General features: G+C 38.8%; 1 pseudogene; it reads left to right on the forward strand.

The window, feature by feature from the left end:
- Positions 1-16,388: 16,388 nt before the first annotated feature.
- On the forward strand, positions 16,389-16,489 carry LOC147367516 (U6 spliceosomal RNA; annotated as a pseudogene).
- The last annotated feature ends 10,026 nt before the right edge of the window (positions 16,490-26,515 follow it).

Genomic DNA, 26,515 nt, shown 5'->3' on the forward strand with positions numbered 1-26,515 from the left:
TTCATTTCTCATGAGAAAACACCACAACCTCAAAGCCCATGGTTGACAACAGCCAGAAACCAGCCTAACCTGGTCTAAGCAAAAACAGGAACTTACTAGAAAGATCACAGATGACCTCATAGGTGTCTAAGACAGGAGACTGTGTCTGGACCTCCAGGGGATGAGGATCAGGCCCTCTCAAGCTGTGCAGGCTCCCACTCTCCCTGCCTGTGTATCTTTCTTGTCGATTGTCTGCTTTCTCTGTGGAGAGGATAACAAGCTTCCGACAGTTTCTGAGCATTTCATTTGGTAGCTGTAGCAGCCTAAGAGGAAGAGTAACCAGATATTCACCCTGGTTCAAAGTCAGGAAACACCAAGAAGAAATCCATTGGTCCACCTTAGTCCCATGCGGACACCAGGACAATCGGGCGTGTCCAGGTAGGCAAGGCCAGCTGCACCTTGGGGACAGGACAGGAGGAGGGCAGTTTCTACAAACAGGTGGCTAGAGGGACAGATTAAACCAGTAAGTATCCATGGCAACAGTCATTCCCCTATGATCAATTTCCACAAGAGGTCAAAGTTCTCTGGGAAACAGCCACAGAGTCGTTGTCACTGAGTGCTCCCTCACTTGGCTCTGGCCTCCAGGTTTCCAGATTACCTTCCTGTATGTCTTAAAGAAACAGGCTTTCTGCCCACAGCTCCAAAATGGCAGACATGTGAACCTTCCAGACCTGGCCCAGGGAAGGGCTCACCTCCAAGCTGGTAGGGCATCAACATCCAAGAAAGTATCAGGTTAGTTTATTTTGTCCCCCACCATAAATTTGACCGTGGAAAGAAGCCTCTTGAAAAGTGAGCCCAAATGCAATTACATCCACCCAGGAGGAAGTGGTGCTTGGGCACTCACACATCTCAGGATGAGTAAGTCCCTAACAGTATTCTGAAAACCCTCTGCATTTCCACCTCAATATTCAACAACTCAGAATCACCAGAGGCAGTTCAAATTAAACTCCCATGAAAAATTTTTAAAAACTTAAATGTATCCCTTGCCAAAGAAAGATTGACTCCATAGCTACTGTCTGGATATACATTAAATGTCCCTCCCCACCCTGAGGTCACACTGCTCAGGGTCATTTTTAGACAAGTTATCACCATCTCCTGTACACATCTCCCGTTATTTTATCTTCAGCTTTTCTCAAGAGTGAGAAAAACAAAAAGACTAAACATACCAACTGGATCTCCAAAGCATTCATCATGAAGGATTCACAGCTGTCGCTAGAATACTCCTACTTGCCTCTCTGTGGCTGCCTTTAGATAAACCTCACTGCTATTCCTCAGAGCACAGAACAGCAGTCTCCCAATGGCCACCTGACTTCCTGTCAGAGCAGCAAGAGAAAAGCAGAGGTACCCAGTGAGGCACTTAGCTCTCTGTGCTCCAGGAACTGAGCGCTGTGCTGCATGCCTCACCCAGGCTGTGCAGCATGGTCTTCGGGAGCTAACCCAGGAGCCCTCCTCCACTTGGGAGCATCATGGCAGTTAGCATCTTGGACACAATACTGAACTGTAGACATTCAGGGTCCTAGCCACAGCTCCATGACTTTCTATGGAAAATAAAGTCATCTAATCTTGCTCATCCTTGCTGACCACCTAAATAGGATAATGCCTCCTTCAAGAAACACATATTGATGTATGAAATTCCTCTGAAACTGTAAGCTTTTAACTGCAGATAGTGTGATGAATTTTTTGGCATCATAAACACAGAGATTAAAGACATAGCTGTTGAAATGAAGAACTACATACAAGCAGGTCTATGCATAGAGACAATAACTTACAGGATTTTCCAGCTGCCAGTGTCAATAAAGGGCTTCCCTGGTGGCTCGGATGGTAAAGAATTTGCCTGCAATAAGGAGACCTGGGTTTGATCTCTCGATTGGGAAGATCCCCTGGAGGAGGGAATGACTACCCACTCCAGTATTCTTGCCATGGAGAATTCTTGCCATTCTTGTCCATGGAGAACTCTATGGACAGAGGAATCAGTAAAAACTAGAGATCAGTCATCAGAAATGGGGTCAGTGTCAGACCCGCATTTCCTATTTTCTGGATTCTCTTCCTGGAGAAGTTCCTTCACTGAGTTCTTGCAAGGACCTAACCATCTTCATTTATAAATTAAATGTGTACTTTTTTTGTTTTAAAAATGAAGACATGGTATTAATAAATTACATCAATGCTTCTTACTCCTAAAGTATAAATTCACAAAATAAAATCCATTTTATTTAAGTTTTTTTTAAAGCCTTTTTTATCTGTCCTATCTCTTGCCTTTGAAATCAACCTGACACATCTTTAAGCCAAGGACACACGACACCCAGGCCAGCTGCAAACACCCATCCAGCCCCAGAAAATACGCAGAACTTCTTTTTCTTTCACCTACTTTCCCTTCTCTGAATCTCATCTCTGCCTGTCAGTGATCTCCTGGCTCTTTAATTCCAACTTCAGTCTTGCCTCTGGGCTTGGAGACTTATTTGTTCAGAGTCTGAGTTCCTACCTTGTGCCCAGCACTGTTTGCTCACCCATCAAAAACCTGTAGCCGCCTGGGGCTCATGGTCCAGTTTACTCCTGATTCCTCGTGTTAGAATATTGGTTTCTTCTAACAGGTTCTGAATTGTCTGGACGAGGCACGGTTTAACCCCTTGGGTCTCAAATGTTAATTCTGTAATCAAGAAAAGGAGAGATTGAACATAAGTGCTATGTGGAACTTTCTAGAAACCAGATTCAATAAAACCCAATCATCTACAGCTGACACACAAACCCCTAAAGCAGGGGCATTTCAGTTCCCACAGCTTCCTTCCATGGACTCTCGATATAAAATGGTCAAGGTGACCTCAGTTCCTCCTGACATCCTCTTCTAGACTGAGACACTGGCCTGGATATGTCCATTATACACCATAGGGCTGTTCTCTCTGGAGCCATTTAGAAGGTTTGGGAAGAGAAAACAAAATACCTTCTTCAAAAACAGAAGTTCCAAGTAATTGAAACACCAAATTTACTTGGGTCAATTTCTAGCAATTTTGATGCGTTATGTCTGTCCCTGAACAATACTTTGAGGTGAAAAAATAAGTATATAGCTTCATTTCCAGTACTAGTTTGAAAATTAGCCTCTAGGTGGTGGCTTTCATCAACTTGCTTTTCCAGGTACTTTAAAATGTTTTTAGTTTGGCCCAACATAGAGTTTTATAAGAAGAGCAAAACTTTCAAGGTAAGTTGGAAGCCAGCAAGTGATTCTAAATTTCAGCTTCCCAACAGCACATCAAATACTTGTGAAGCCAAACAGATGCAAAGGTGCTGTAAAACTGGCAACAAAGGAAATTAATAATCCAATGTTCTCTGTGCAAAATTTGTAGCAACCAAAGCATAGAAGAAGCCCTGAAACAGAAGAGCAGAGAAAGGAAGTAAAAAGAATATATGTTACCCACCCCTTTTCCTTGCAAAACTCCACCTCAGAGACATTAGGCCTGTGCTTCCCAAGAAGCTGGTAGCCAGTCTCCTACTGCAAAGAAATCAGTCTCTGAAATTATCTCTGTCACATCCAGTAGCAGTCACTGGTGCTGCCTACCAAGCATTTCACTCTCTTTCCTAGGTCTATGATGGGATTGTGTGTGTGTGAGTCGTTCAGCCATGTCCAACTCCTTTGTGACCCCATGGACTTAGCCCACCAGGCTCCTCTGTCCATGGGATTTTCCAGGCAAGAATCCTGGAGTGGATTGCCCTTTCCTTCTCCAGGGGATCATCCCAATCCTGGGGATCAAACCCATGTCTCTTGCATCTCTTGCACTGGCAGGCAGGTTCTTTCCCACTAGTGCCACCTGAGAAGCCCATACGATAGGACTGTACCTCTCCAATCCCTTGAGATTAGATATAGCCATATGACTCACTCTGGCCTGAGAAAACTGCTGCGTGTCACTTCTGGTCAGGAGCTTTAACACCCAGGACACAAGTAGCCACACTCCTTTTACTTTGGCTAATATGACCGGAAGCTCTCCAGATAATGGTTTCTCCAACAGTCTGAAGCCTACAATGAGTACTCAGGAACAGTGAGAACTGAACCTACTATGTTAAGGCTCTGAGAGTTGGGGGTTGTTTGTTACCAAGCATGACCTCACCCATGCTCATTGCTACTTATCTGTCCTAAATGAGGGTTGTCACATATTCCTCAAAAATACTAGACCTTCAGTAGATACAAGGATGAAACACAGGAACTTTGTTTTTTAAGAAATCAGAAGCATTTATGTTTTATAATATTTACATTTTAAAAACTGTTCTTTTAACTATGATAACTATATAGAGCAGGAGCTGTCAGATTGTTCTGTACAGGACCAGATAGCAAATATCTTAGCCTCTGTGTGGGCCATATGGTCTTTGTCACAAGTACTCAACCCTGCCAATGGCTTACAAAAGTAGTCAGAGACAACATTTAAGTGAATTCCAATCGCTGTGTTTCAGTAAAACTTCACTCACAAAAATACATGGTTGGCCACATTTGGCCCATGGGCCATGGCTCTGCCAACTCCAATAGAGAGCATTGAAGGCATAACAGAATTGACTTTATACTGGCTTTTCCCATCGTTCAGCTTCACTTGTTGACTTACACATTTTTAATTACACTGAGATCTTTCTACAACTGAATTCAAGACAGGAATCAAAGTAGGAGATAACCATTTGTAGAGCTTCTATTGATTAAATAACTGTGTGGCCCCACGGGGAAAGATATGGTATAGTTAAAGTTAAGAACTTTATCATAAAGGGAATTCAGGAAGAGGCCTTCTCTTCCTATACGAGAGTCATCAAAATTTTTTTATTAATTTCGTCAATGGTTGGACATTTCTTTCTAGAAATGTAGCATGCACTGAGCTAAGAAAATGCAATATAACAACTATCCAAAGGACACATTTCCTTGGCTACCTTGCATAAAGATTTAAAACTTCTTTTGAAAACGTTCAACAAATATAGTGGAAAACAATTGCTTATACAATGCAAATGTAATCCTTTTTTCAAGAAAAACACTTTATCAAGGAATCAAATTTTCTTGTAATGAAATAAAGGGCCAATTTATTTCTTATTTTGAGCAGTGACCATTCTGACTACAGATATAAGTGAACAGAATAAACGTGGTTCTGAAACTGCTGCCTAATGTAAGAGGGTGAATTATTGGCTCTGAGTTCTTTCTTTTCCTCTCATCCTTGTCAACCAACTCCACAGTGTACTTCTCCATCCCATTGATGGTAGGCCCAGGCGTGTGACTTGTTTTGGTGACAGAATGTCAACAAAATGACAGTGTGCCGTTTCAGAGCAGGGACCTTTAATGATTTCCTATAAGTTTGCGCCCTGTCTTGTACTTCTGCCATCTTCCATGAGGAAAGCATGTGCTTTACAGCTGCTCTGTGATCTCAAAAATAAGGAACAGACTTGAACCCAACTCTGAGCCTAAAGTAGAACTGTTCCAACTAACCTACAGACCTGTGGGTGGAGAAATTAATGTTTGTTGTTGTGCACCACTGAGATTCTGGAGTCATTTTTATGCCATATTATCACATCAATAGTTGACTAATACAGCTATTACTGACCTTTTTATTACCTAATCAGAAACTGTTTTCACAATGACATATTAAAAATTGTAATTTGTAAATAAATGGTCATCAGTTCAGTAACAATGTTTCAACTCAAGAAACTGAGCCATCAAGTGTGATTAAAGCTAGGAATTTCATGTAAGTCATTTTCAAAAACCTCTGAACTTTTTCAATTTTTAAATAGTACAACAAGATAGTATTATGAAGTATTAACAAATGTGTCCTCAAGTATTCCCTGTGTTTCACTGAATTATTACCCACAGGACCTTTTCTTAGTCCACGGGCTAGGAAAGAGACACATTAACTTAGGAAAGAATGTTTCCAACAATGGATGGCAAGCTATTAATGATTCACAAAATCATGTAAGTAGGTCTGGCTTCTTGGTGGCTCAGAGGGTAAAGCGTCTGCCTGCAATGCAGGACACCCGGGTTCAATTCCAGGGTCGGGAAGATCCCCTGGAGAAGGAAATGGTCAACCCACTCCAGTACTCTTGCCTGGAAAATCCCATGGTTGGAGAAGCCTGGTAGGCTACAGTCCATGGAGTCTCAAAGAGTCAGACACGACTGTGCGAGTTCACTTTCAACCAATATATTTTAAATGAAAATAGAATAGAAAACACCAGACTCATACATAAAAAGGTAAACATACATAAAGATACATAACATACTTAAAATGTATACATTGCTTTCCAAAGATATATGGAAAAAACTGAGGCTGAAATGTGATAGGTCAAAATGATTAAAAACTTTTGAGAGACACTACCTTAAAGGAAGTTTATTTTAATGGAAACAGCTGTGCTTAGTAGCTCAGTCTTGTCCATCTCTTGCAACCCCATAGACTGTAGTCTGCCAGGCTCCTCTGTCCATGGGATTCTCCAGGCAAGAATAATGGAGAGGGTTGCCATTTCCTTCTTAATGGAAACAGAGGACTCAAATATTTGGCTCTAGTACAATACTGGACCCTTCCACCAATTGTAATTAGCACTTTACTTTCTACATCATTCTGAGGCCATAACTACATACAATATAAAATGGAAAAGACCACAGCAAATTATATGCTAAACAGTGAATTACCAAAGTCATTCCCATTAAAATCACCACCAAGATAGGAATGTACATTATGACCACTACTTCTCAGTAATGTTTAGAAACATTTAGCTAATGCCCAAAAGCAAAATAAACAAAACATGAAAAAGAAGATAAATACCTTTCTTCCTTTTAGATGACATTATTGAATAAAACACAGAATTAATTTGATAAAGGAGATAATTACAAAATAAATATATAAATTAACATATTCTATGCAGATTAACAATAACCAATTAGAAATGTAAATGAAAAAATTCTACATTGTGATTGAAATTGTATATAGGGACAAGTATGTTTTTTAAAGGTATAGTACATAAGTGAAGAGGCAAGCCACAGAGTAAGAAAATATATTTGCAAAGCATATATCCAACAAAAAAACTAATATTCAAAATATAACAAAAAATTCTTTAAAATCATTGAGAAAAAGACAGATAATCCAAGTTTTTAAAGGCAAAAACTTTAAACCAGACACTCATGAAAGAGTCTACCCAAATGATCAATAAACACATGAAAGACACTAGGCATCATTAGTCCCAATGAGATATACCAGGTACTCATCATAATGGCTAGATTTAACAACTGACAATGCTAAGTTGGCAAAAATGGAAACAAATGGAACTCTCACAGCGATGGCAGCAGTGTCAGTTGGTACTGGTACTTTGGAAAAAGTCTGGGATTCTCTATTAGGGTGAATAAGCAAATGCACAATCCTGTTCATTGCATATACTCAATGAAAATGTGTACATAGGTGCACCAATGTACATGTATAAGCTTGCTTTTAGTCTTATTCATAGCAGCCCAAACTAGAAACAACCCCCCAAATGTCCATCAACAGTAGAATGGAGGGATAGAAATGTAAAATGCTGTAGCCACTGTGGAAAATGATATGGCAATTCATCAAAAAATTAAACATAGAAGTATTTCAATTCTACTTGTGGATACTCAAAATCATAGAAAGCAGAGATCTGAGTGGATATTGGTACACCCATGTTCAAATAAACAATATTCACAACAGTCAAAAATGGTAGCAAGCCAAGTGCCCAATAATAGATGAATGGATATCTATAAAATAGTTTTATTCAGCCTTAAAAGGAAGGTAAGTCTGATATATATCCCAACATATATGAACCTTGAAAACATGTTAATTGAAATAAGCCAGACACACAGGGACAAATATTTTATGATTCCACTTATCTGAGGTCTCTATAGTAGTCAAACTCACAGGGGTAAAAGTAGAATGGTAGTTGGCAGGCATTGGGAGAAAGGGGAACAGGAAATTATTGTTTAATGGGTATGGAGTTTCGGTTTGGATGATGAAAATTTCTGGAAATAGATGGTGGTGAATGGTTGTGCAACAGTTTAAACATACTTAATGCCACTGAACTAAACACTTCAAGATGGTTAAAATAGTAAATTTTATGTTATATATACTTTATCATAATAAAAATTTGAAGAGTAAAATGGATAAATTATGATATATTTTATATAATATAATAATGTTTAACAATGACAGTGAAGAAACTGCTGCTGCTGCTGCTAAGTCGCTTCAGTCGTGTCCGACTCTGTGCGACCCCAGAGACGGGAGCCCACCAGGCTCCCCTGTCCCTGGGATTCTCCAGCCAAGAACGCTGGAGTGGGTTGCCATTTCCTTCTCCAATGCAGAAGAAACTGCTGCTACACAATAACATAGCTTTAAAATTTTTGTTATCCAATAGCTTAAAAATGTACTTGTGCACGTTTGAATATGTATATAAAGTAAACAATGACAAAAATAAATGCAAAGGAACAATTTTACATCCTTAGGACTTTAGAAAATACATTTCTAGCAGTTTTAGAATGTCATTACATTCCAGGTTTAACCACAGAGCTTTCTGAAAGCTGAGGCCAAGAAAATTTCAAATGATCAAAGCAAATATTTACATAACTTTTCTTTTCATATTTTTCTAAAATTTAATAAAAAAGAAGCAAAAATATCGGACTATTTTTTTCATACTGGGCCGTGACCTCCCTTCCCTAAACTGCATTTGTCAGTTGCCTCCTGCAGCATTCTGAGGTTGTAGAAGACTATCTGACTAGGAGATGAAATAGACAAGGCAGAAAATGGTCACTTCTATGGTGTGAGATATGGAAGAGACAGGTGGGGAGTCAGGAATGGCCATTGGAAAAGTGTCCTGCAGAAACAGCAAATTTTTCTTTACTGTTTCTGATGCAGAAAGAATGATGGATTGTTTCAAGAAGAACCACACTTGCAGCCAGTTATTCAATAGTTATAGGAAGAGAAGATGCCTGCACAGTTAGCCAAGTGCGATGCATACGCACTCAGCCTCATCCCCTAAGATCTGAAAGGAGGATGCTGGCAGCATTCTGGCGGACAATGAGGGGAACTAAAGCCAACTCCTGCCACTAGCCAGGGAAGCCAAGCCCAACTAGCCCTTCACTGCTTCAATGGCAAAGAAACAGAAAAAAGCAACACGGAGCCTAGGAAGCAATGCAGCATGACTAGAGAAAAAGGAAATGGTACACTCAGGTTGGAGAGGAAGAGCATAATTTTTATAAGGGAAAAAATCATTTAGTTTTTTAGAAAGAATGAGAAACACTCAAATTAAGCTAAAGTTATTCCCAAACTCATAGCCTTATATTACTCTGCTATTTTTTATTAATTAATTTTTATTGGAGAATAGTTGCTTTACAATGTTGCATTAGTTTCCACCATACAGCAAAGTGAAATCAACTCTACATGTACATATATCCTTTCTTTGGGGGGGATTTCCTTCCCATTTAGGTCACCACAGAGCACAGAGTAGAGTTCCTTGAGCTATACAGTAGGTTTTCATTAATTATGCATAATATCAGTAGTGTATATACATCAATCCCAATCTCCCAATTCAATCCACCCTCCTTTCCTTGTTTTTGTTTTTAAATGTATCTCCTTAAAAAATTATATACCTAAGTATTGGGTTAAATAGTGTTCCCCCAAAACTCACATCCACCCAGAACCTCAGAACTGGTCACTTTAGAAATATAATCTTGGCAGATGTAATTAGATATAATTAGTTAAATTAAGATGAAGTCTTAGAGAATTAGGGTAGGCCTTACAGGGTGATATACTTAAAGGAAGAAGAGATACATAGAAACCCACCCAGGGGAGAAGGCCATATAAAGATGGAAGCAGAGATAGGAGGTATGCACATACAAACCAGAGATTGCTGGGAGCCTCTAGAAGCTAAGAAGCAAGGAAGACTTTCCCACTAGAGCCTTCAGAAGAAGTCGAGCCTTTCTGACAGTTTGATTTAGTTGCTAGAAAGATGCCTACTTTGTAACGTTTGGTAACAATAGCCTTAGGAGGCTAATACAGTGAGATATACAAAAGAGTATACACATGTAAATTGACAGTTCAAAAGCAACAATAATAACATAAACATCCATTTACCCATAGTTTGACCTTGGAAAGAAAGTTACAAGTAATTTTGAAACCCCCTAGAGCCCTCCTCCTCACCCATATCTGTGACCTTTGTCTTTACTATCTGGATTTTGTATTAAGCATTTTTTCCACTTTCTTTGTAATTTCTTCATACAGACATATGAATAAATCCCCAAACAATATGCTATTTAGTATTGCTTGTTTTGAGCTTTTATGTAAATTGAGTCATATCTTATATATTCTTCCTTATGTGTTTTTTACACAGCATTTTGTTTTTAAAGTAATTCATGGTGATGTATAATATTGCATATACAATATATTTTTCATTTTACAACTAATTGCAATTAAATAGTTCCCAATATTTTTCCATTATAAACAATATTACCATAAACAGTCTTCATATGTCTTCTAATACACATATGCATTATTATGGGGCTATAACAATCTGAATTGGAATAGACTAGATTTAAACAGTTTCTATTCAATAGTAGAACTGATGAATTATAGTGTATGTTTATGCTCAACTTTATGAAAATTATATTTTAAAAATAATAATGGAATTAAAAGGAACTTTTTAAATATCCAATCAGACAAAATGAGGCAGAAAAGATGAAATAAAAGACAGTTAATCCAAAAATCTGACAAAGGAGAAAAACACAGACAAATCTCACTTGGAAATATAGATGTGAAAAATATAAATAATTCAAACCTTAAAGTCCATAGTAATAATATACCATTGCCAAGTTGACTTTATGAATGTAAGCATGATGAAATATCAAAGAAAAAAGCATATAATTTATAAAATAAGTCAAAGCACAGAAGTATAAGATCACCTCAATCAGTATTGAAAAGATACTTGATAACATTTACAAGGGCTTCCTTGATAACTCATTTGGTAAAGAATCTGTCTGCAATGCAGGAGACCCCAGTTCGATTCATGAGTTGGGAATATCCCCTGGAAAAGAGATAGGCTACCCGCTCCAGTATTCTTGGGCTTCCCTTGTGGCTCATCTGGTAAACAATCTGCTTGTAATGCGGGAGACCTGGCTTTGATCCCTGGGTTGGGAAGATCCCCTGGTGAAGGGAAAGGCTACCCTCTCTAGGACTCTGGCCTAGAGAATCTATTTTTCTTAAAAAAAAAAAAAACTTTATGAATCAACACTAGAAAAATAGATTCTTAACATGATGAAAAATATCTATAGTAACTAAATTAGGAACAAGAATAGAATACTTGCTTTCACATCCATTATGCAAACCAGAATTTCCAATCTATGTATTAAGAAAGAGAAAGTGAGGTACAAATATTCTAAAAGACATAAATTAGAAAGGAGAAAACTTCCTATTTGGAGATGATATGATTTGCAGATAATTTTTCACCTAGGTAACGAAAGACTAATCTAGTATTGTAAAATTACCATTGAAAATTTTCAACAGAAAGGAGACATATACATATCACTTGTCAGTGTGTCCAGCAAAGACATTTTATCCAATATCCCCCTTGTCATGCTCACTCTCAGATATAAATTATTATTATTGAACAGGGGATGGAATTTTCTAACATTCACATCATTATCTCTTTGCTTTTCTCTCTTCCTCTATATTTTTTCTTGTCAGATCAGACATTTGAATTCATGTTCATCAAATTCGTATTTAATCTAACACCATTATAAATAAAACCTTGATATCCAATTATACTCATATGTAGATTCTGCTTTTACTTCATGCCAAGCTTGATGCAAAATTCAAACCTGCTACAAATCCCACTTCCCAATAAATAATCCTTTAGCACCAAAGTGTTATTGGAGAAAAAAAAAGAAAACTAGAATTTGCCAGTATATTGAAAGTGGGAGAGCTCAAGGGATGGGGTATACGATAATGCTCTGTACTTCGCACTCAATTTTTCTGTGACCCCAAAACATTTCTAAAAATAAATTTTATTAATTAAGAAACTAAAATTTGCTAACCATGCAGCTAAATTGAAAAGCTAACAGTACATAGCACACATTATTTCCATCAGACAATTCTTTCTTAAATGGCTCTTGCCAACATACCCCTGTGGGCAGTCAGGACCCCAGCTCTTGGACACTGGATTAAGAGGCCCAATTCTGGCTTCTTCCACCTGAATCCAAGCCAATGACTGGAGGTCAATGGGACCAACTGGGTGCTCTCCAAAGCCCATATTTGAGAACTTTCCTGTTATTCCTCATCTACTCTTTGTCTTCTGTTAAAAGCTTATTTTCATTTTCATGAGACCTAAACATCAGCCACATGATAGCTTCTATCCCTCAGTATTATTCAGTCTTTTTGCAGTAAAACCAAGCCCTTCATACAAATAAAAGTTCATATCAACTGCTGAGATGCTAGAATACTCTTCACCTCATTTATAATTTTTCTAATTACTATTATTTAATTAATATCAGCATTAATTCATTGGAAATATTAAGGGAAATGTTTCCTTTCACACAACAACCAGGACAAAGTAACTATATGTAAAGTCAAAAGAAAATGTGCAGGATTTGTAAAAAGAATTACAAACCTTTACTGGGGTACCTAAAAGGTACAAAAAGTGGAGAAATATACTATAGTCCAGATTAGATAGAAGCTTTATATTGTAAATATGACAATTATCCCCAAATTAACACCTAATGGGATGAAAGTATCATCAAATTCACAATTGGATTTTTAAATTTGAATTAATAAAAATAAATAGAATAATAAAGTACTTACATTATTGCACAGAAAAGAAGTCCTCAGAAGAATAGAACAAAATACAAAAATTATATAGGAGAATATCAATAGAATGAACTCATAAAAATTCAGAATTTTTGCATGGCAAAATAAAAAAAGCTATGAAAAAAATTAAAAATTGAAAAGGTAAATGACATCCTAAAATAAATTTACAACATATAAATCAGACAAAAGATATATTGGAAGAGGTGTTTGTAACCAATAAAATAAGATCAATAAAATATGAAGTATTATTCAAGAAAGCATTTTTGAAGATTCAGGAATTATACATTCTCAGATGCCATCATGGGTGTCAATCTGAATAACTTTTTTTAATATACATAAAATCCATAAAATGAGCAAGGGCATTTGAGTTTTTGATCCTTCTTTCAGGACCAATGGTCTTTCAGGACCAATGTAGTCCAAGGAGATAGTTACACAAAAAGTATAATTATCTGACCAAAAGAATTTTGTCTTGACTTTTATGAACAGTGAAAAATTAGAGAAGACTTGAATTTCCATCATCTTCAGGATCAGTAAATAAAGTACGGCATTCCCACGCGATGGACCGTTGTGCAACCATGAAAAACGACGATACAGTTTCCAGCAAAGCAGCAACAGGACTAGCAGCAGCCCTCACCATCACAGGCACCACTGAGGGGCCCAAGAGCGAGAGCAATCCAGCCCAAGGGGCAGCAAAGAAAGCCAGAGAGATAAGCAAAATGATCCACCAAACTCTAGCTGCAAATGTGAAAACTAAGCTACAAAAAGACAACAGGAAAGAGCCAATCTTCAGAGTAAAAACCAAACACAGTGAAAGAGGAGCAAAAGAAAGAGGCTGAAATGGGTCAGGAAGACATGAAAGAAGATGTAACTGCAGAAAACAAGAGAGTCCAGCCTCTGAAGAAACAGAAGCAAAAGAAGCCACATCTGATGTGATGAACATCCTCTCCTGAATTTTTTCCATGGTCTCCATTCTACCCTTACTATTCAACTGTCTAGTAAAGGCATGTTTTTAGATACTCTGAAAATAATTAAGGATGTTTTTACGAATTTAGATGAGTGTAAATGTTTTTTCTTGCCTTTTTAAATACTTATTTATTTGGCTCCACCAGGTCTTAGTTGCAGCACATGGGATCTTCAGCTGTGACATGTGTACTCTTAGTTACAGCATGTGGGATTTAGTTCCCTGACCAGAGATCGAACATGCCCTCTGCACTGTGAGTGAGGAGTCTTGGCCACAGGACCACCAGGGAAGTCCCTAAATGCTTTCTCTTAAGAGGTAAAATCGGGTGCACTTGTTCTTGTTCTGCACAATCTGGAATTCAAAAAATATTGAATTAAGGAAGTCTTTGAACCTTGTGCTCCAACTTTCCATTCCATAGGCTGTAGATGAGGAGGGTTATATCTTTTACCATGAAGTGTAATTAAATGCAATTCACAATTATAATCATGCTCTTAGTACATCTCAAACATTTCATTACTGATCTTCTATACCCATGCTGTTCTTTGGTAGAATAATCTAAGGAAACTGCCCGTGATCTTGGCCCTCTTGGTCAGACTTGAGTGCCAGCTGTGACATCTTTGGTAGCAGTAACCCCAGTTTACCCTACAGCTTTGATTGGACTTTTTTTTAGCATGTTGTGAGCTATTAAATCATGAATTAATAGGATTTTAACCTAAAAATTTATCAATATTTTATCATATTAGTAGTTTATATCCCCTTCCAAAGGACAATTTTCCTCCAAATTTTAACTGAAGTGACTGGGTAACTTTTTAGAAAAGGACTGCAATCACTTTTTAAAGATTTGTTAGTACTTACATATCGGAGAAGGCAATGGCACCCCACTCCAGTACTCTTGCCTGGAAAATCCATGGACAGAGGAGCCTGGTAGGCTGCAGTCCATGGGGTCGCTAAGATTTGGACACGACTGAGCGACTTCACTTTCCCTTTTCACTTTCATGCATTGGAGAAGGAAATGGCAACCCACTCCAGTGTTCTTGCCTGGAGAACCCTAGGGATGGGGGAGCCTGGTGGGCTGCCGTCTCTGGGGTCGCACAGAGTCGGACACGACTGAAGCGACTTAGCAGCAGCAGCAGCAGCAGTACTTACATAAGAGCAGTGTGCTGCTTGTTTAGTCGCCAGGCTGTGTCTGACTATTTTGTGACCCCATGGACTGTAGTCCACCAGGCTCCTCTGTCTATGGGATTTCCCAAGCAAGAATGCTGGAGTGGGTTGCCATTTCCTTTTCCATTTATATAATCTGTGAAGAGATAAAACCATAAACCAATGAAATATCAGTTATAAAAATGTTGATGCTGCATATGTACTACATTCCATCGACTCTAAGGCCTACATTTTTCACACAGATTCTGCTGTCCTCCTAACTGCTAGGGTATGAATGAACTCCAGCAAGGCTTTTATTTATTTGTCATTTCAAATTTGAATTATACACTTTCTTGGTATTACATATGCTGAGTTTAATTATTATTTATTATAAAATGTCTTTCAAAAGATTTTACCATAACCAGCATTGAAACAAAATTATTCAATGTGTACAGAAAGACGTGGAAACATAAAAGCAGAGCGGAAATGTAATATTATTGAAGCAAATAATCTCATTGGAAGAATGACCTCAGTTTCATATTTTCTGGGAAGAAACAACCAGTGCTTGAAGGAACCCAAGAGAGAAGATACCCAAAGTGGCAAAAAACAGGAAAATGCAAAGAGATTACCTTCACACACCATACAATGCAGCTTAAAGGGTGGAGAAACTGGCAAACTTCAGCGTAGAAGATTTCAAAAGCATCAAGAAGCTGGTGATATCACACAGAGAAAGATAAATATTGCATTATCTCATTTATAAAGGAATCTAAAATAAACAAAAAACAGACTCATGGATTCAGAGAACAAACTGATGGTTGCTAGAGGCAAGGGATGGGGCTGGGCAAAATGGGTGAGGTGGGTGAAGGAGTCCAAAGGTACAGCTTCCAGTCATAAGACGCATAAGTCCTGGGATGTAATGTACAGCATGGTGACTGTAGCTTATAATACTGTATTGTACTCTTTCAAGTTGCTGAGAGAGTAGATTTTAAAAGTTCTCATCACAAGAAAAAAAAACGCATTATGTCTTGTGATGGAGGTTAGCTAGACTTATTGTGATGATCATTTTGCAATTTATAAATACTGAATCATCATGTTTACACACCCAAAACTATAGTTTTAAATGTGTTAAATGTCAATTTTATATCAATTTTTTAAAAAAGAAACTGCTTATGACACAGGACTGTTCCATCAACAAATGTTGTGCTATGGTTTAGTTGGCAGCTGTTGCTTGCTTGCTTGCTTTTTCTGTCTCCCTCTTCTTCCTTCTTTCTTCCTTCCTTTCTCCCTCCTTCTCTCCCTCCCTCTCTGTCTTTTTCTCTCTCTTTCTTTCTCTCTCTGCAGTACCTAAAACAAAGGGATGCTAACAATTAATGATGTCTTGTAGTCAATGAAATATATTGAATCGCTTCTTTGTTAACAAGAAAATGTATTCCTGACCCATTTTAAATGTTCCTTTCAGGAGCACATAAAGTAAAATTAGAATGATGCAGAGTTAGCATGGCACCTGGCTAAGGATAACATACAACCTGGTGAAGTGTTTTACATTTTTTCTTTTTCTTAATCTGAGTGTTTATTTGTGAATACTTATCCAGCTATAAACTTAATGTCTTGTGGATAGTTTTCTGAATGTGCCATGCTTTAATGTAAGTGTTCTTAAAATATCAGTATATAACAGAGTTTGCATAGTGTGGATCCCATTTTTGAAATGATGGTGGTCTACATGACTTCTCACATTGGTGCACGTATTTCTGTATGTCAGCCCAGAATCCATATGTCAACAAAAATTATGGAAAGACAGGTAACTTCTGCTTTCTTCTTCATGATTTTTTGTGTCTGTATATTTTTTACAGTGAGCATGTATTTCTTTCACCATGAGAAGAAAAAGACAGAAAGACCTACTCCAATTTTAAAAATACATATAGTTAAACAAAACCTGCATATTCTTTGAACAGCAAATCCACTTCACAGAATTTATGTACAGAAATAACTAAGGATATGCACAGCAACTTAGCTGTGAGAATGCTCATCATATTTCATATCTTCTATTCAGTATTTTCATTTGAGTATTTAGTCAAAAAACTGATTTGAGATGTAGACAGATATCTATTTACAAGATTATTCATCATAAGTGAAGTGAAGTCACTTCAGTCGTGTCCGACTCTGTGTGACCCCAGAGACGGCAGCCCACAGGCTCCCCCGTCCCTGGGATTCTCCAGGCAAGAACACTGGAGTGGGTTGCCATTTCCTTCTCCAATGCGTGAAAGTGAAAAGTGAAAGTGAAGTCACTCAGTAGTGTCCCGACTCTCCGAGACCCCATGGACTGCAGCCTTCCAGGCTCCTCCATCCATGGGATTTTCCAGGCAAGAGTACTGGAGTGGGGTGCCATTGCCTTCTCCGTTTTTCATCATAGTGGTTGCAAAATATCAAACACTTCCAGTAACATGGGGATAGTTAGATAAACTACTGTACATTCATATGAGGAGCATAGTCACGAACATGGATAAGGATTTTGAAAAAAAAAAAAACTGTGATGATATAGGAGATGCTTATTAACACTGCCACATGAAAAACTAATACAAAACTCTCAGTTCAATATAAACCAAATTTTATACAAGCACAAAATATGTATATGACATATATATGCAAATAAAAAGGAAGAAATATGTGTACATGTTTATAGTGGTTATTCTTAACTCAGATAATTTTTAATTATCTTTTTTGTACGTTTCTGTATTTTCCAAATTCTCTAAAATGAGCATTATATGTTCTGTAAATTTCAGAATCTACTCCAGTATTCTTCCCTGGAAAATCCCAGGGACAGAGGAACCTAGCAGGCTACAGTCCATGGGGTCGCAACAAGTCAGACACAACTGAGCAACTAATACAAATTTTAGAAAGTAATTTTTTTAAATCACTACAGTCATAAGTACTTTTCTAGAGAGCAAACAGCCACATCAAAACAAAATTTTTATTCTAGAAAGAAGCACAGAAAGTGCCTCAGGCCCTGCTTCTCAACTCCTGTACTCCTGTTATTGAAGGATGGTCTGTTACTTGGTGCCTATTAGGTTCATTTAAATGCAGGTTCCATTATACCTGCTCCTCTAGTTACCTTGCCCAAAATTAAGCAGAAATACTAATGGAGGCAGGCAGAGGAATGTAGTTGTCAAGAGACACAAGAATTAATGTAAAAGTGAGGTGGAAGAGATAAAAATAATCGTAATAGTCATATAATAATGTGTGTTTGCCTTTTCATACTGTTAATGGGGTTCTCCAATAATTTAGCCACCTGATGTGAAGAGCCAGCTCATTGGAAAAGACTCTGATGCTGGGATGATTCAGGACAGGAGGAGAAGGGGATGACAGAGGATGAGACGGTTGGATAGCATCATTGACTCAATGGATATGACTTTGACAAACTCCAGGAGACAGTGAAGGACAGGGAAGCCTGGGGCGCTGCAGTCCGGGGGGGTTGCAAAGAGTCAGATACAACTTAGTGACTAAACAACAACCATGAAAATAATGTGTGTTTAGTGTCCAAGCTTTGAAACATATAGACTTAAGGGCAAAAGTGTATTAAAACAATCCATATCCAAATTCAGAATGTGATTCAAGACATTAAAACTTTTATATGCAACACTCTTCTATTAAAAACCTTTAAGTTATAAAATTTCATGGGAATGAACAAAGTTTAAAAAGTCAGACAAGAAGCTTTCAAATTCTTTTGGTTGCACAATACATATTTACTTTTATAGATTAATATTATATTATCATATTTATATGTGAAGAGAAACATACACAAAAAATATAATTTGTAAAGGACTGAATTTTGAAATCCTTGTTTTATACCCAAAATGGATCATCTTGTACATTTAGTTCAGAATTCAGCACATTAATGTCTGTGGTTTTACTTTTCATTCACATTTTAACTCCGAACTTCCCTTACTAAAAAAGAGATGAGAGAAAGCAGTAATGAAAAATGGTCCTGGCCAGTAGTGTATTTGTCACCTTATGATTTTCTTGACAATCTTACTAGAGAGCAGAAGGTGAAAGCGAAAGTCACTCAGTCATGTCCGACTCTTTGCAACTCCATGGACTATACAGTCCATGGAATTCTCCAGGCCAGAATACTGTGTGGGTAGCCTTTCCCTTCTCCAGGGGACCTTCCCAACCCAAGAGTCGAACCAGGGTCTCCTGCATTGCAGGCAGATTCTCTACCAACTGAGCCATCAGGACAGACCATATCACTAGTGTGCTACCACTGGATGATCAAGCTGGCCAACATTTTTTTTTTTTTTGGCTGAGCTGGGCCTTCCTTGCTGCGTGAGGACTTTCTCCGGTTGCCATGTGCAGACTCCTCACTGCAGTGGCTTCTGTTGCTGCAGAGCATGGGCTCAAGGTGGGCGAGCTTCAGTAATTGCAGCACACCAGCCCCGTAGCTGTGACACACAAGTTTAGTTGCCCTGTGGCATGTGGGATCTTCCCAGACCAGGGATCAAACCCATGTCCCCTGCATTAACAGGCAGATTCTTAACCACTGGACCACCAGGAAGTCCCAAGCTGGCAATATTTTGATACATAACAAACCATTCCTTTACCTGACAGACTCCTGATCTCTCAAGAGCAATGCAAAGCACAATGCATCATCTTCCTAATACCTGTTGTTGTTGTTGTTGTTTAGTCACTAAGTTGTGTTTAACCCTTTCACGACCCTAAGGCCTCCAGGCCACCAGGCTTCTCTGTCCATGGGATTTCCCAGGCAAGAATATTGGAGTGGGCAGCCATTTCCCTCTCCAAAGGATCTTCCCCACTCAGGAATCAAACTCTTGTTTCCTGCATTGATGGGAGGATTCTTTACCACTGAGCCACCAGGGAAGCCCTACCCTACAACAATTTGGGGGGCCTTTACTTGTGTCTGCTCATGCCTTCTATAGTCACAAATTTTTCTCAATGTAAGCATCTCAGATCTGAGACAAACGGAAGTAATTTTGTGATGGATTAAGTTTAGAAACCACTACATCCTTTTCTTAGAAATTGGCAGTGTTATTATCATATTGAAGGCTCTGAGAAGGCCCATGGTAAAGATGACTCTGCCTAATCTAGAATTGTCTAATGTAGAAATTACCAAATGTATTGACCATGAAGCCTCTTTCTTCTTTACCACCTGCTAATATCTCATGGGACTAGTATTTCTGGGCCTGTTCTTAGGGAAACTGTATCTCTAGTTCCAAGTAAGGAAACTGACCATGAGAAAAGTTGGGTGACCTACCAAGTATTCACAACCATTAAGAGGCAGGGCTGGAATAGGTGCCCAGTCTTCTGATCTACGTTCATTCTGATCTACATCTACATCTGACCTACATGCCAGGTCTTTACCTGGCAACTTGTCTCTCACCCACTTCACTATTAATAATAAGATAGCTGAGCAAAGAAGAAACTAACAAGTCTTCATTTAAAATATGTTCTCCTTATTTCATGACCTTGTTTTATGGCTTTTCAGCTGAAAATGGCTCTAGTCCTGTCAATTCTCCAGATTATTAATGAAAAATGAGGGACTTGTAGTAATAGTGGAAAAATAAATGCTTTATGAAAACTGAGAAAGAAATGAGGGAGAACTTTATTCTGAATATTATTAGTTTTTCTTTCCTTAAAAAGCATTGAACTTAGTTTTTCTTTCCTTTAAAAAGCATTGAATTGTGAGATTTTATTGGAATAATAAAATATATAAGATAAATTGTAATGGTACTTTATTCTCCAAAATTCAATTCTTGAAACTATACAATGGAAATAACTATAAGAACAATTGCCATGCAGATCAACGGGCTTTTCCATGTATTTCTTAGCAAGTGGCTCAAGTAATATTAGTTAAGTTCAGTTCAGTCACTCAGCAGGGTCCGACTCTTTGTGACCCCATGGATTGCAGCACGCCAGGCCTCCCTGTCCATCACCAACTCCCAAGTTTACTCAAACTCATGTCCATGGAGTCGGTGATGCCATCCAACTATCTCATCCTCTAACATCCCCTTCTCCTCCCACCTTCAATCTTTCCCAGCATCAGGGTCTTTTCACATGAGTCAGTTCTTCGAATCAGGTGATCAAAGTATTGGAGTTTCAGCTTAAGCATCAGTCCTTCCAATGAATATTCAGGGTTGATTTCCTTTAAGATTGACTGGTTGATCTCCTTGCAGTCCAAGGGACTCTCAAGAGTCTTCTCCAACACCACAGCTCAAAAGCATCAGTTCTTCGGTGCTCAGCTTTCTTTATACTCCAACTCTCACATCTATACATGACCACTGGAAAAACCATAGCTTTGACTAGACAGACATTTGTTGGGAAAGTAATGTCTCTGCTTTTTAATATGCTATCTAGGTTGGTCATAACTTTTCTTCCAAGGAGCAACAGTCTTTTAATTTCATGGCTGCAGTCACCATCCACAGTGATTTGCACTGATTTTGCCCCAAAAAATAAATTCAGCCACTGTTTTCACTGTTTACCCATCTATTTGCCATGAAGTAATGGAACCAGATGCCATGATCTCCGTTTTATAAACGTTGAGTTTTAAGCCAACTTTTTCACTCTCTCAAGAGGCTCTTTATTTCTTTGCTTTCTGCCATACGGGTGGTGTCATCGCATATCTGAGGTTATTGATATTACTTCAGGCAATCTTGATTCCAGCTTGTGCTTCATTCAGCCCAGCGTTTCTCATGATGTATTCTGCATATAGGTTAAATAAGCAGGGTGACAATATACAGTCTTGATGACGTCCTCCTTTCCCTATTTGGAACCAGTCTGTTGTTCCATGTCCAGTTCTGTTACTTCTTGCCCTGCATACAAATTTCTTAGGAGACAGGTCATGCATTCTGGTATTCCCACCTCTTTAAGAATCTTCCACAGTTTATTGTGATCCACACAGTCAAAGGCTTTGGCATAGTCAATAAAGCAGAAATAGATGTTTTTCTGGAACTCTCTTGCTTTTTCCATGATCCAGCAGATGTTGGCAATTTGATCTCTGGTTCCTCTGCCTTTTCTAAAACCACCTTGAACATCTGGAAGTTCATGGTTCACATATTGCTGAAGCCTGGCTTGGAGAATTTTGAGCATTACTTTATTAGTATATGAGATGAGTGCAATTGTGTGGTAGTTTGAGCATTCTTTGGCATTGCCTTTCTTTGGGATTGGAATGAAAACTGACCTTTTCCAGTCCGTAGCCACTGCTGAGTTTTCCAAATTTGCTGGCATATTGAGTGCAGCACTTTCACAGCATCATCTTCTAGGATTTGAAATAGCTCAACTGGAATTCCATCATCTCCACTAGCTTTGTTCATTGTAATGCTTTAAGGCCCACTTGATTTCACATTCCAGGATATCTGGCTGTAGGTGAGTGGTCACACCATTGTGATTATCTAGGCCATGAAGACCTTTTTTTTATAGTTCTTCTGTGTATTCTTGTCACCTCTTCTTAATATCTTCTGCTACTGTTAGGTCCATACCATTCTGTCCTTTATTGTGCCCATCTTTGCATGAAATGCTCCCTTGGTATCTCTAATTTTCTTGAAGCGATCTCTAGTCTTTCCCATTCTATTGTTTTCCTCTATTTCTTTGCACTGATCACTGAGGAAGGCTTTCTTATCTCTCCTTGCTATTCTTTGAAACTCTACATTCAAATGGGTATATCGTTCCTTTTCTCCTTTGCCTTTTGCTTTTCTTCTTTTCATAGCTATTTGTAAGGCCTCCTCAGACAACCATTTTGCTTTTTTGCATTTCTTTTTCTTGGGGATGGTCTTAATCCTTGCCTCCTGTACTATGATATGAACCTCCATCCCTAGCTCTTCAGGCACTCCGTCTATCAGATCTAATCCCTTGAATCTCTTTCTGACTTTCATAGTATAATCATAAGGGATTTGATTTAGGTCATACATGAATGGCTTTCCCTACTTTCTTCAATTTAAATCTGAATTTGGCAACAAGGAGTTCATGATCTGAGCCAGAGTCAGTTTCCAGTCTTGTTTTTCTGACTGTATAAAGCTTCTCCATCTTTCGCTGCAAAGAATATAATCAATCTGATTTTGGTATTGACCATCTGGTGATGTCCATGTGTAGAGTCTTCTCTTGTGTTGTTGGAAGAGGGTGTTTGTTATGACCAGTGTGTTCTCTTGGAAAAACTCTACTACCCTTTGCCCTGCTTCATTCTGTACTCCAAAGCCAAATTAGCCTGTGACACCAGGTATCTCTTTACTTCCTACTTTTGCATTCCAGTCCCCTATAATGAAAAGGACATCTTTTTTGGGTGTTAGTCCTAGAAGGTCTTGTAGGTCTTCATAGAGTCATTCAACTTCAGCTTCTTTAGCATTACTGGTTGGGGCATAGACTTGGACTACTGTGTTATTGAATGGTTTGCCTTGGAAACGAAGAGAGATCATTCTGTCTTTTTTGAGATTGCATCCAAGTACTGCATTTTGGACTCTTTTGTTGACTATGATGGCTACTCCATTTCTTCTAAGGGATTTTTGCCCACAGTAGTAGATATAATGGTCATCTGAGTTAAATTCACCCATTCCAGTCCATTTTAGTTTGGTGATTCTTACATCAGTGTTCACTCTTGCCATCTCTTGTTTGACCACTTCCAATTTGCCTTGATTCATGGACCTAACATTCCAGGTTCCTATGCAGTATTGCTCTTTACAGCATCAGACTTTACTTTCATCACCAGTCACATCCACAGCCGGGTGTTGTTTTTGCTTTGGCTCCATCTCTTCATTCTTTCTGGAGTTATTTCTCCACTCTTCTCCAGTAGCATATTGGGCACCTTTTGATCTTTCAGTGTCCTATCTTTTTGCCTTTTCATACTGTTCATGGGGTTCTCAAGGCAAGAATACTGAAGTGGTATGCCATTCCCTTCTCCAGTGGACCATGTTTTCCCAAACCTCCACCATGACCCGTCTGTCTTGGATGGCCCTACATGGCATGGCTCATGGTTTCATTGAGTCAGACAAGGCTGTGATCCATGTGATCAGATTGGTTAGTTTCCTGTGATTGTGGTTTTCAGTCTGTCTGCCCTCTGATGAAGAAGGATAATATCCTTGTATTTCTTGTTTTAAAAAAAAAGAAAAATAAAGTACAAAAAAAAAAAACAAAAAACACCTCCTGCTGAGCTCCCATAATATACCAAATACTTTATACATATTATCTCCTTTAATTTTCCAGCATGACTCTGCAAGGTACATGCTCACATTCCCATTTGAAAGATAGGAAAATAGAGGCTCTGAAAGTTAGCACAGAGGTTAAGAGGAACCTGTGCTCCAAGGTCAAGGCTCCTTAGTTTAAAACCTGCCTCTGACAGAACTGACTGACCTCAGCAAATCACTGAGCTTTTCTGTGCCTCAGTGTCTTTATCTGTAAAATAGGGATAATAATACTCAAAGTAAAGTCATTAAGATTAAATAAGGTTCCATAAATGTAGGTTCTTCTTGTCCTTAAGTAAATATCAAAAGCTCAGAGTAAAAGCTTGTCCTCTCTCATGGCAATAACAAGCTCCCTCACCCTTGAATTTGCTGTCCTATAAATGCTTTAATTCTCAATTCAAAAGCCATAAGGTGAGTGACTCTTCAGTCTACTTCCTCCAGATCATAGCATGAGTGCCCACACCTGGCACCCCATGTTGGAAGCACATCACTTTTGTACTCTGCGGGAGGCAGAGGCCTGGCTCTGACCCTCAGACAGAACGCTGCTGGACATGTCCTGAAATGACCTGCAGCTAACAAGGTTCCCAAACCTCTGGCTACCAGGTCGCTTCAGACCCTCCATGTTCTGCAAAGATGTATATCAAACAGCACACATGCCTGAAAACATGGACAACCCAAATTCAAAAACACCCAGCAAGAAAAGGGGGAGAAGCTGTCATTAACACGTTTATCTTTAGTTTTCTCAAGTTTGTGAAGGTGATATGGAAGAAACATTTTTTTTAATGGAAAAGCTGACTGTGACCATGAAGAAAATTCACTTCAGCTACACAAATATTTATTGAGAGTTTACTGGTTCAGATCCCTGGCAAATGCAAAGGAATAGGACTGAAATTTTAAGTAGTTTATAATTGGACTTCCTATTAAATATGGCAGGTTGAACACTTGTGTTCCCTCCCCAGATTGCTCTAAAATGACTGAAAAAGAATTTTTCAGAAAGAAAGAAAGCTTAAATCCATCCTCTCAGGTTACCCCCATCCTTACTCTCAACTAATGATCTTCCTTCATGTCTCAGGAAAAACTCTCCCAAACTCCTGTCACCACATCTCCTGCTTCACCTGCCCGCAGCATCTGCTCTTCCTTCCTGTGACTGAAGTGAGCTGAGCGTGGGTACCAAAGGCCGCTTTCCAACAGTAAAGCTCCCGTGCTGTAAGCTAGCTCGGAGAACTACTCCAAAATTCTCCTCCATGCTACTCCATCATTTATCATCTCTACTGGGTCATCTTCATCAACATGTAAGACTACATGCATTCTCCTTCCTCCTTCAGCTCCCTCCCTAGTTCTCCAAACAAAAGGGCCCCAAAACCATCTTGCAACGTTATTGCATTTATTCCAACTCCTCTTCCTTTTTAGGCTCACTCCACTCACATTTCCATCCCACAGTCTTAACATGAGTACCAATGACATCTGGCTCGCTAATTCCAATAGTCAGTTCTCTCTTTCCTTACTTAACACAATTTATCACCCCTCCAACTTGGTACACTCCCTTCCCTGTTCTTCTCCAACCCAGGGAAGAATACACTCCTTCCTGACTGCTGCACAGCCCTCACATTTAAGCCTTTGTTCTCTCTTCCTGTTTCAGGGGAATATGTTGAAGACAGTGGCCTCAAAAGATAAAAGGAGCCTGGGTTCCTGAAGATGTGGAGAACATCCTCTCACCTCCTTTAATGACCTGCCTAGGAAAGAAACCTATTTTGTTTTAAGATAGCATGATGGAGAAGGTATTATAGCAGTTAGCATCACTTAGCCTGACATACATTCAACCACTGTAATAGGAAGTGGTTTGCTGCTGCTGCTAAGTCACTTCAGTCGTGTCCGACTCTGTGCGACCCCATAGATGGCAGCCCACCAGGCTCCCCCATCCCTGGGATTCTCCAGGCCAGAATACTGGAGTGGGTTGCCATTTCCTTCTCCAATGCACGAAAGTGAAAAGTCAAAGTGAAGTCGCTCAGTCGTGTCTGAGTCTTCGCGACCCCATGGACTGCAGCCTACCAGGCTCCTCCCTCCATGGGATTTTCCAGGCAAGTGTACTGAAGTGGGGTGCCATTGCCTTCTCCAGGAAGTGGTTTAAACAATGAAAAATCTGATTAATCAAGAAATAGACATTGAAGCAAATAATTTAGATATATAGAGGTAGAGAGTCAAAGAAACAGGAAAAGGAGGTGAAATGGTACATCCAAGGAGTAGCCCTAGTAGAACCAGACTGGGGTGGGGTAGGTGGCTGCTGGTTTTTATTATATGATAATATTAATACTTAACTTTAAAATAAGTATATTCATAACTTAAATAAATATATAAATTATTGATTTTAAAAAGGTTTACAATTTTCAAGGAGAAGC

Source organism: Bos grunniens, chromosome 8, assembly GCF_055505025.1.
Source record: "Bos grunniens cultivar Pamir isolate PY7600 chromosome 8, Bosgru_T2T1.0, whole genome shotgun sequence".
Classification (NCBI taxonomy): domain Eukaryota; kingdom Metazoa; phylum Chordata; class Mammalia; order Artiodactyla; family Bovidae; genus Bos; species Bos grunniens.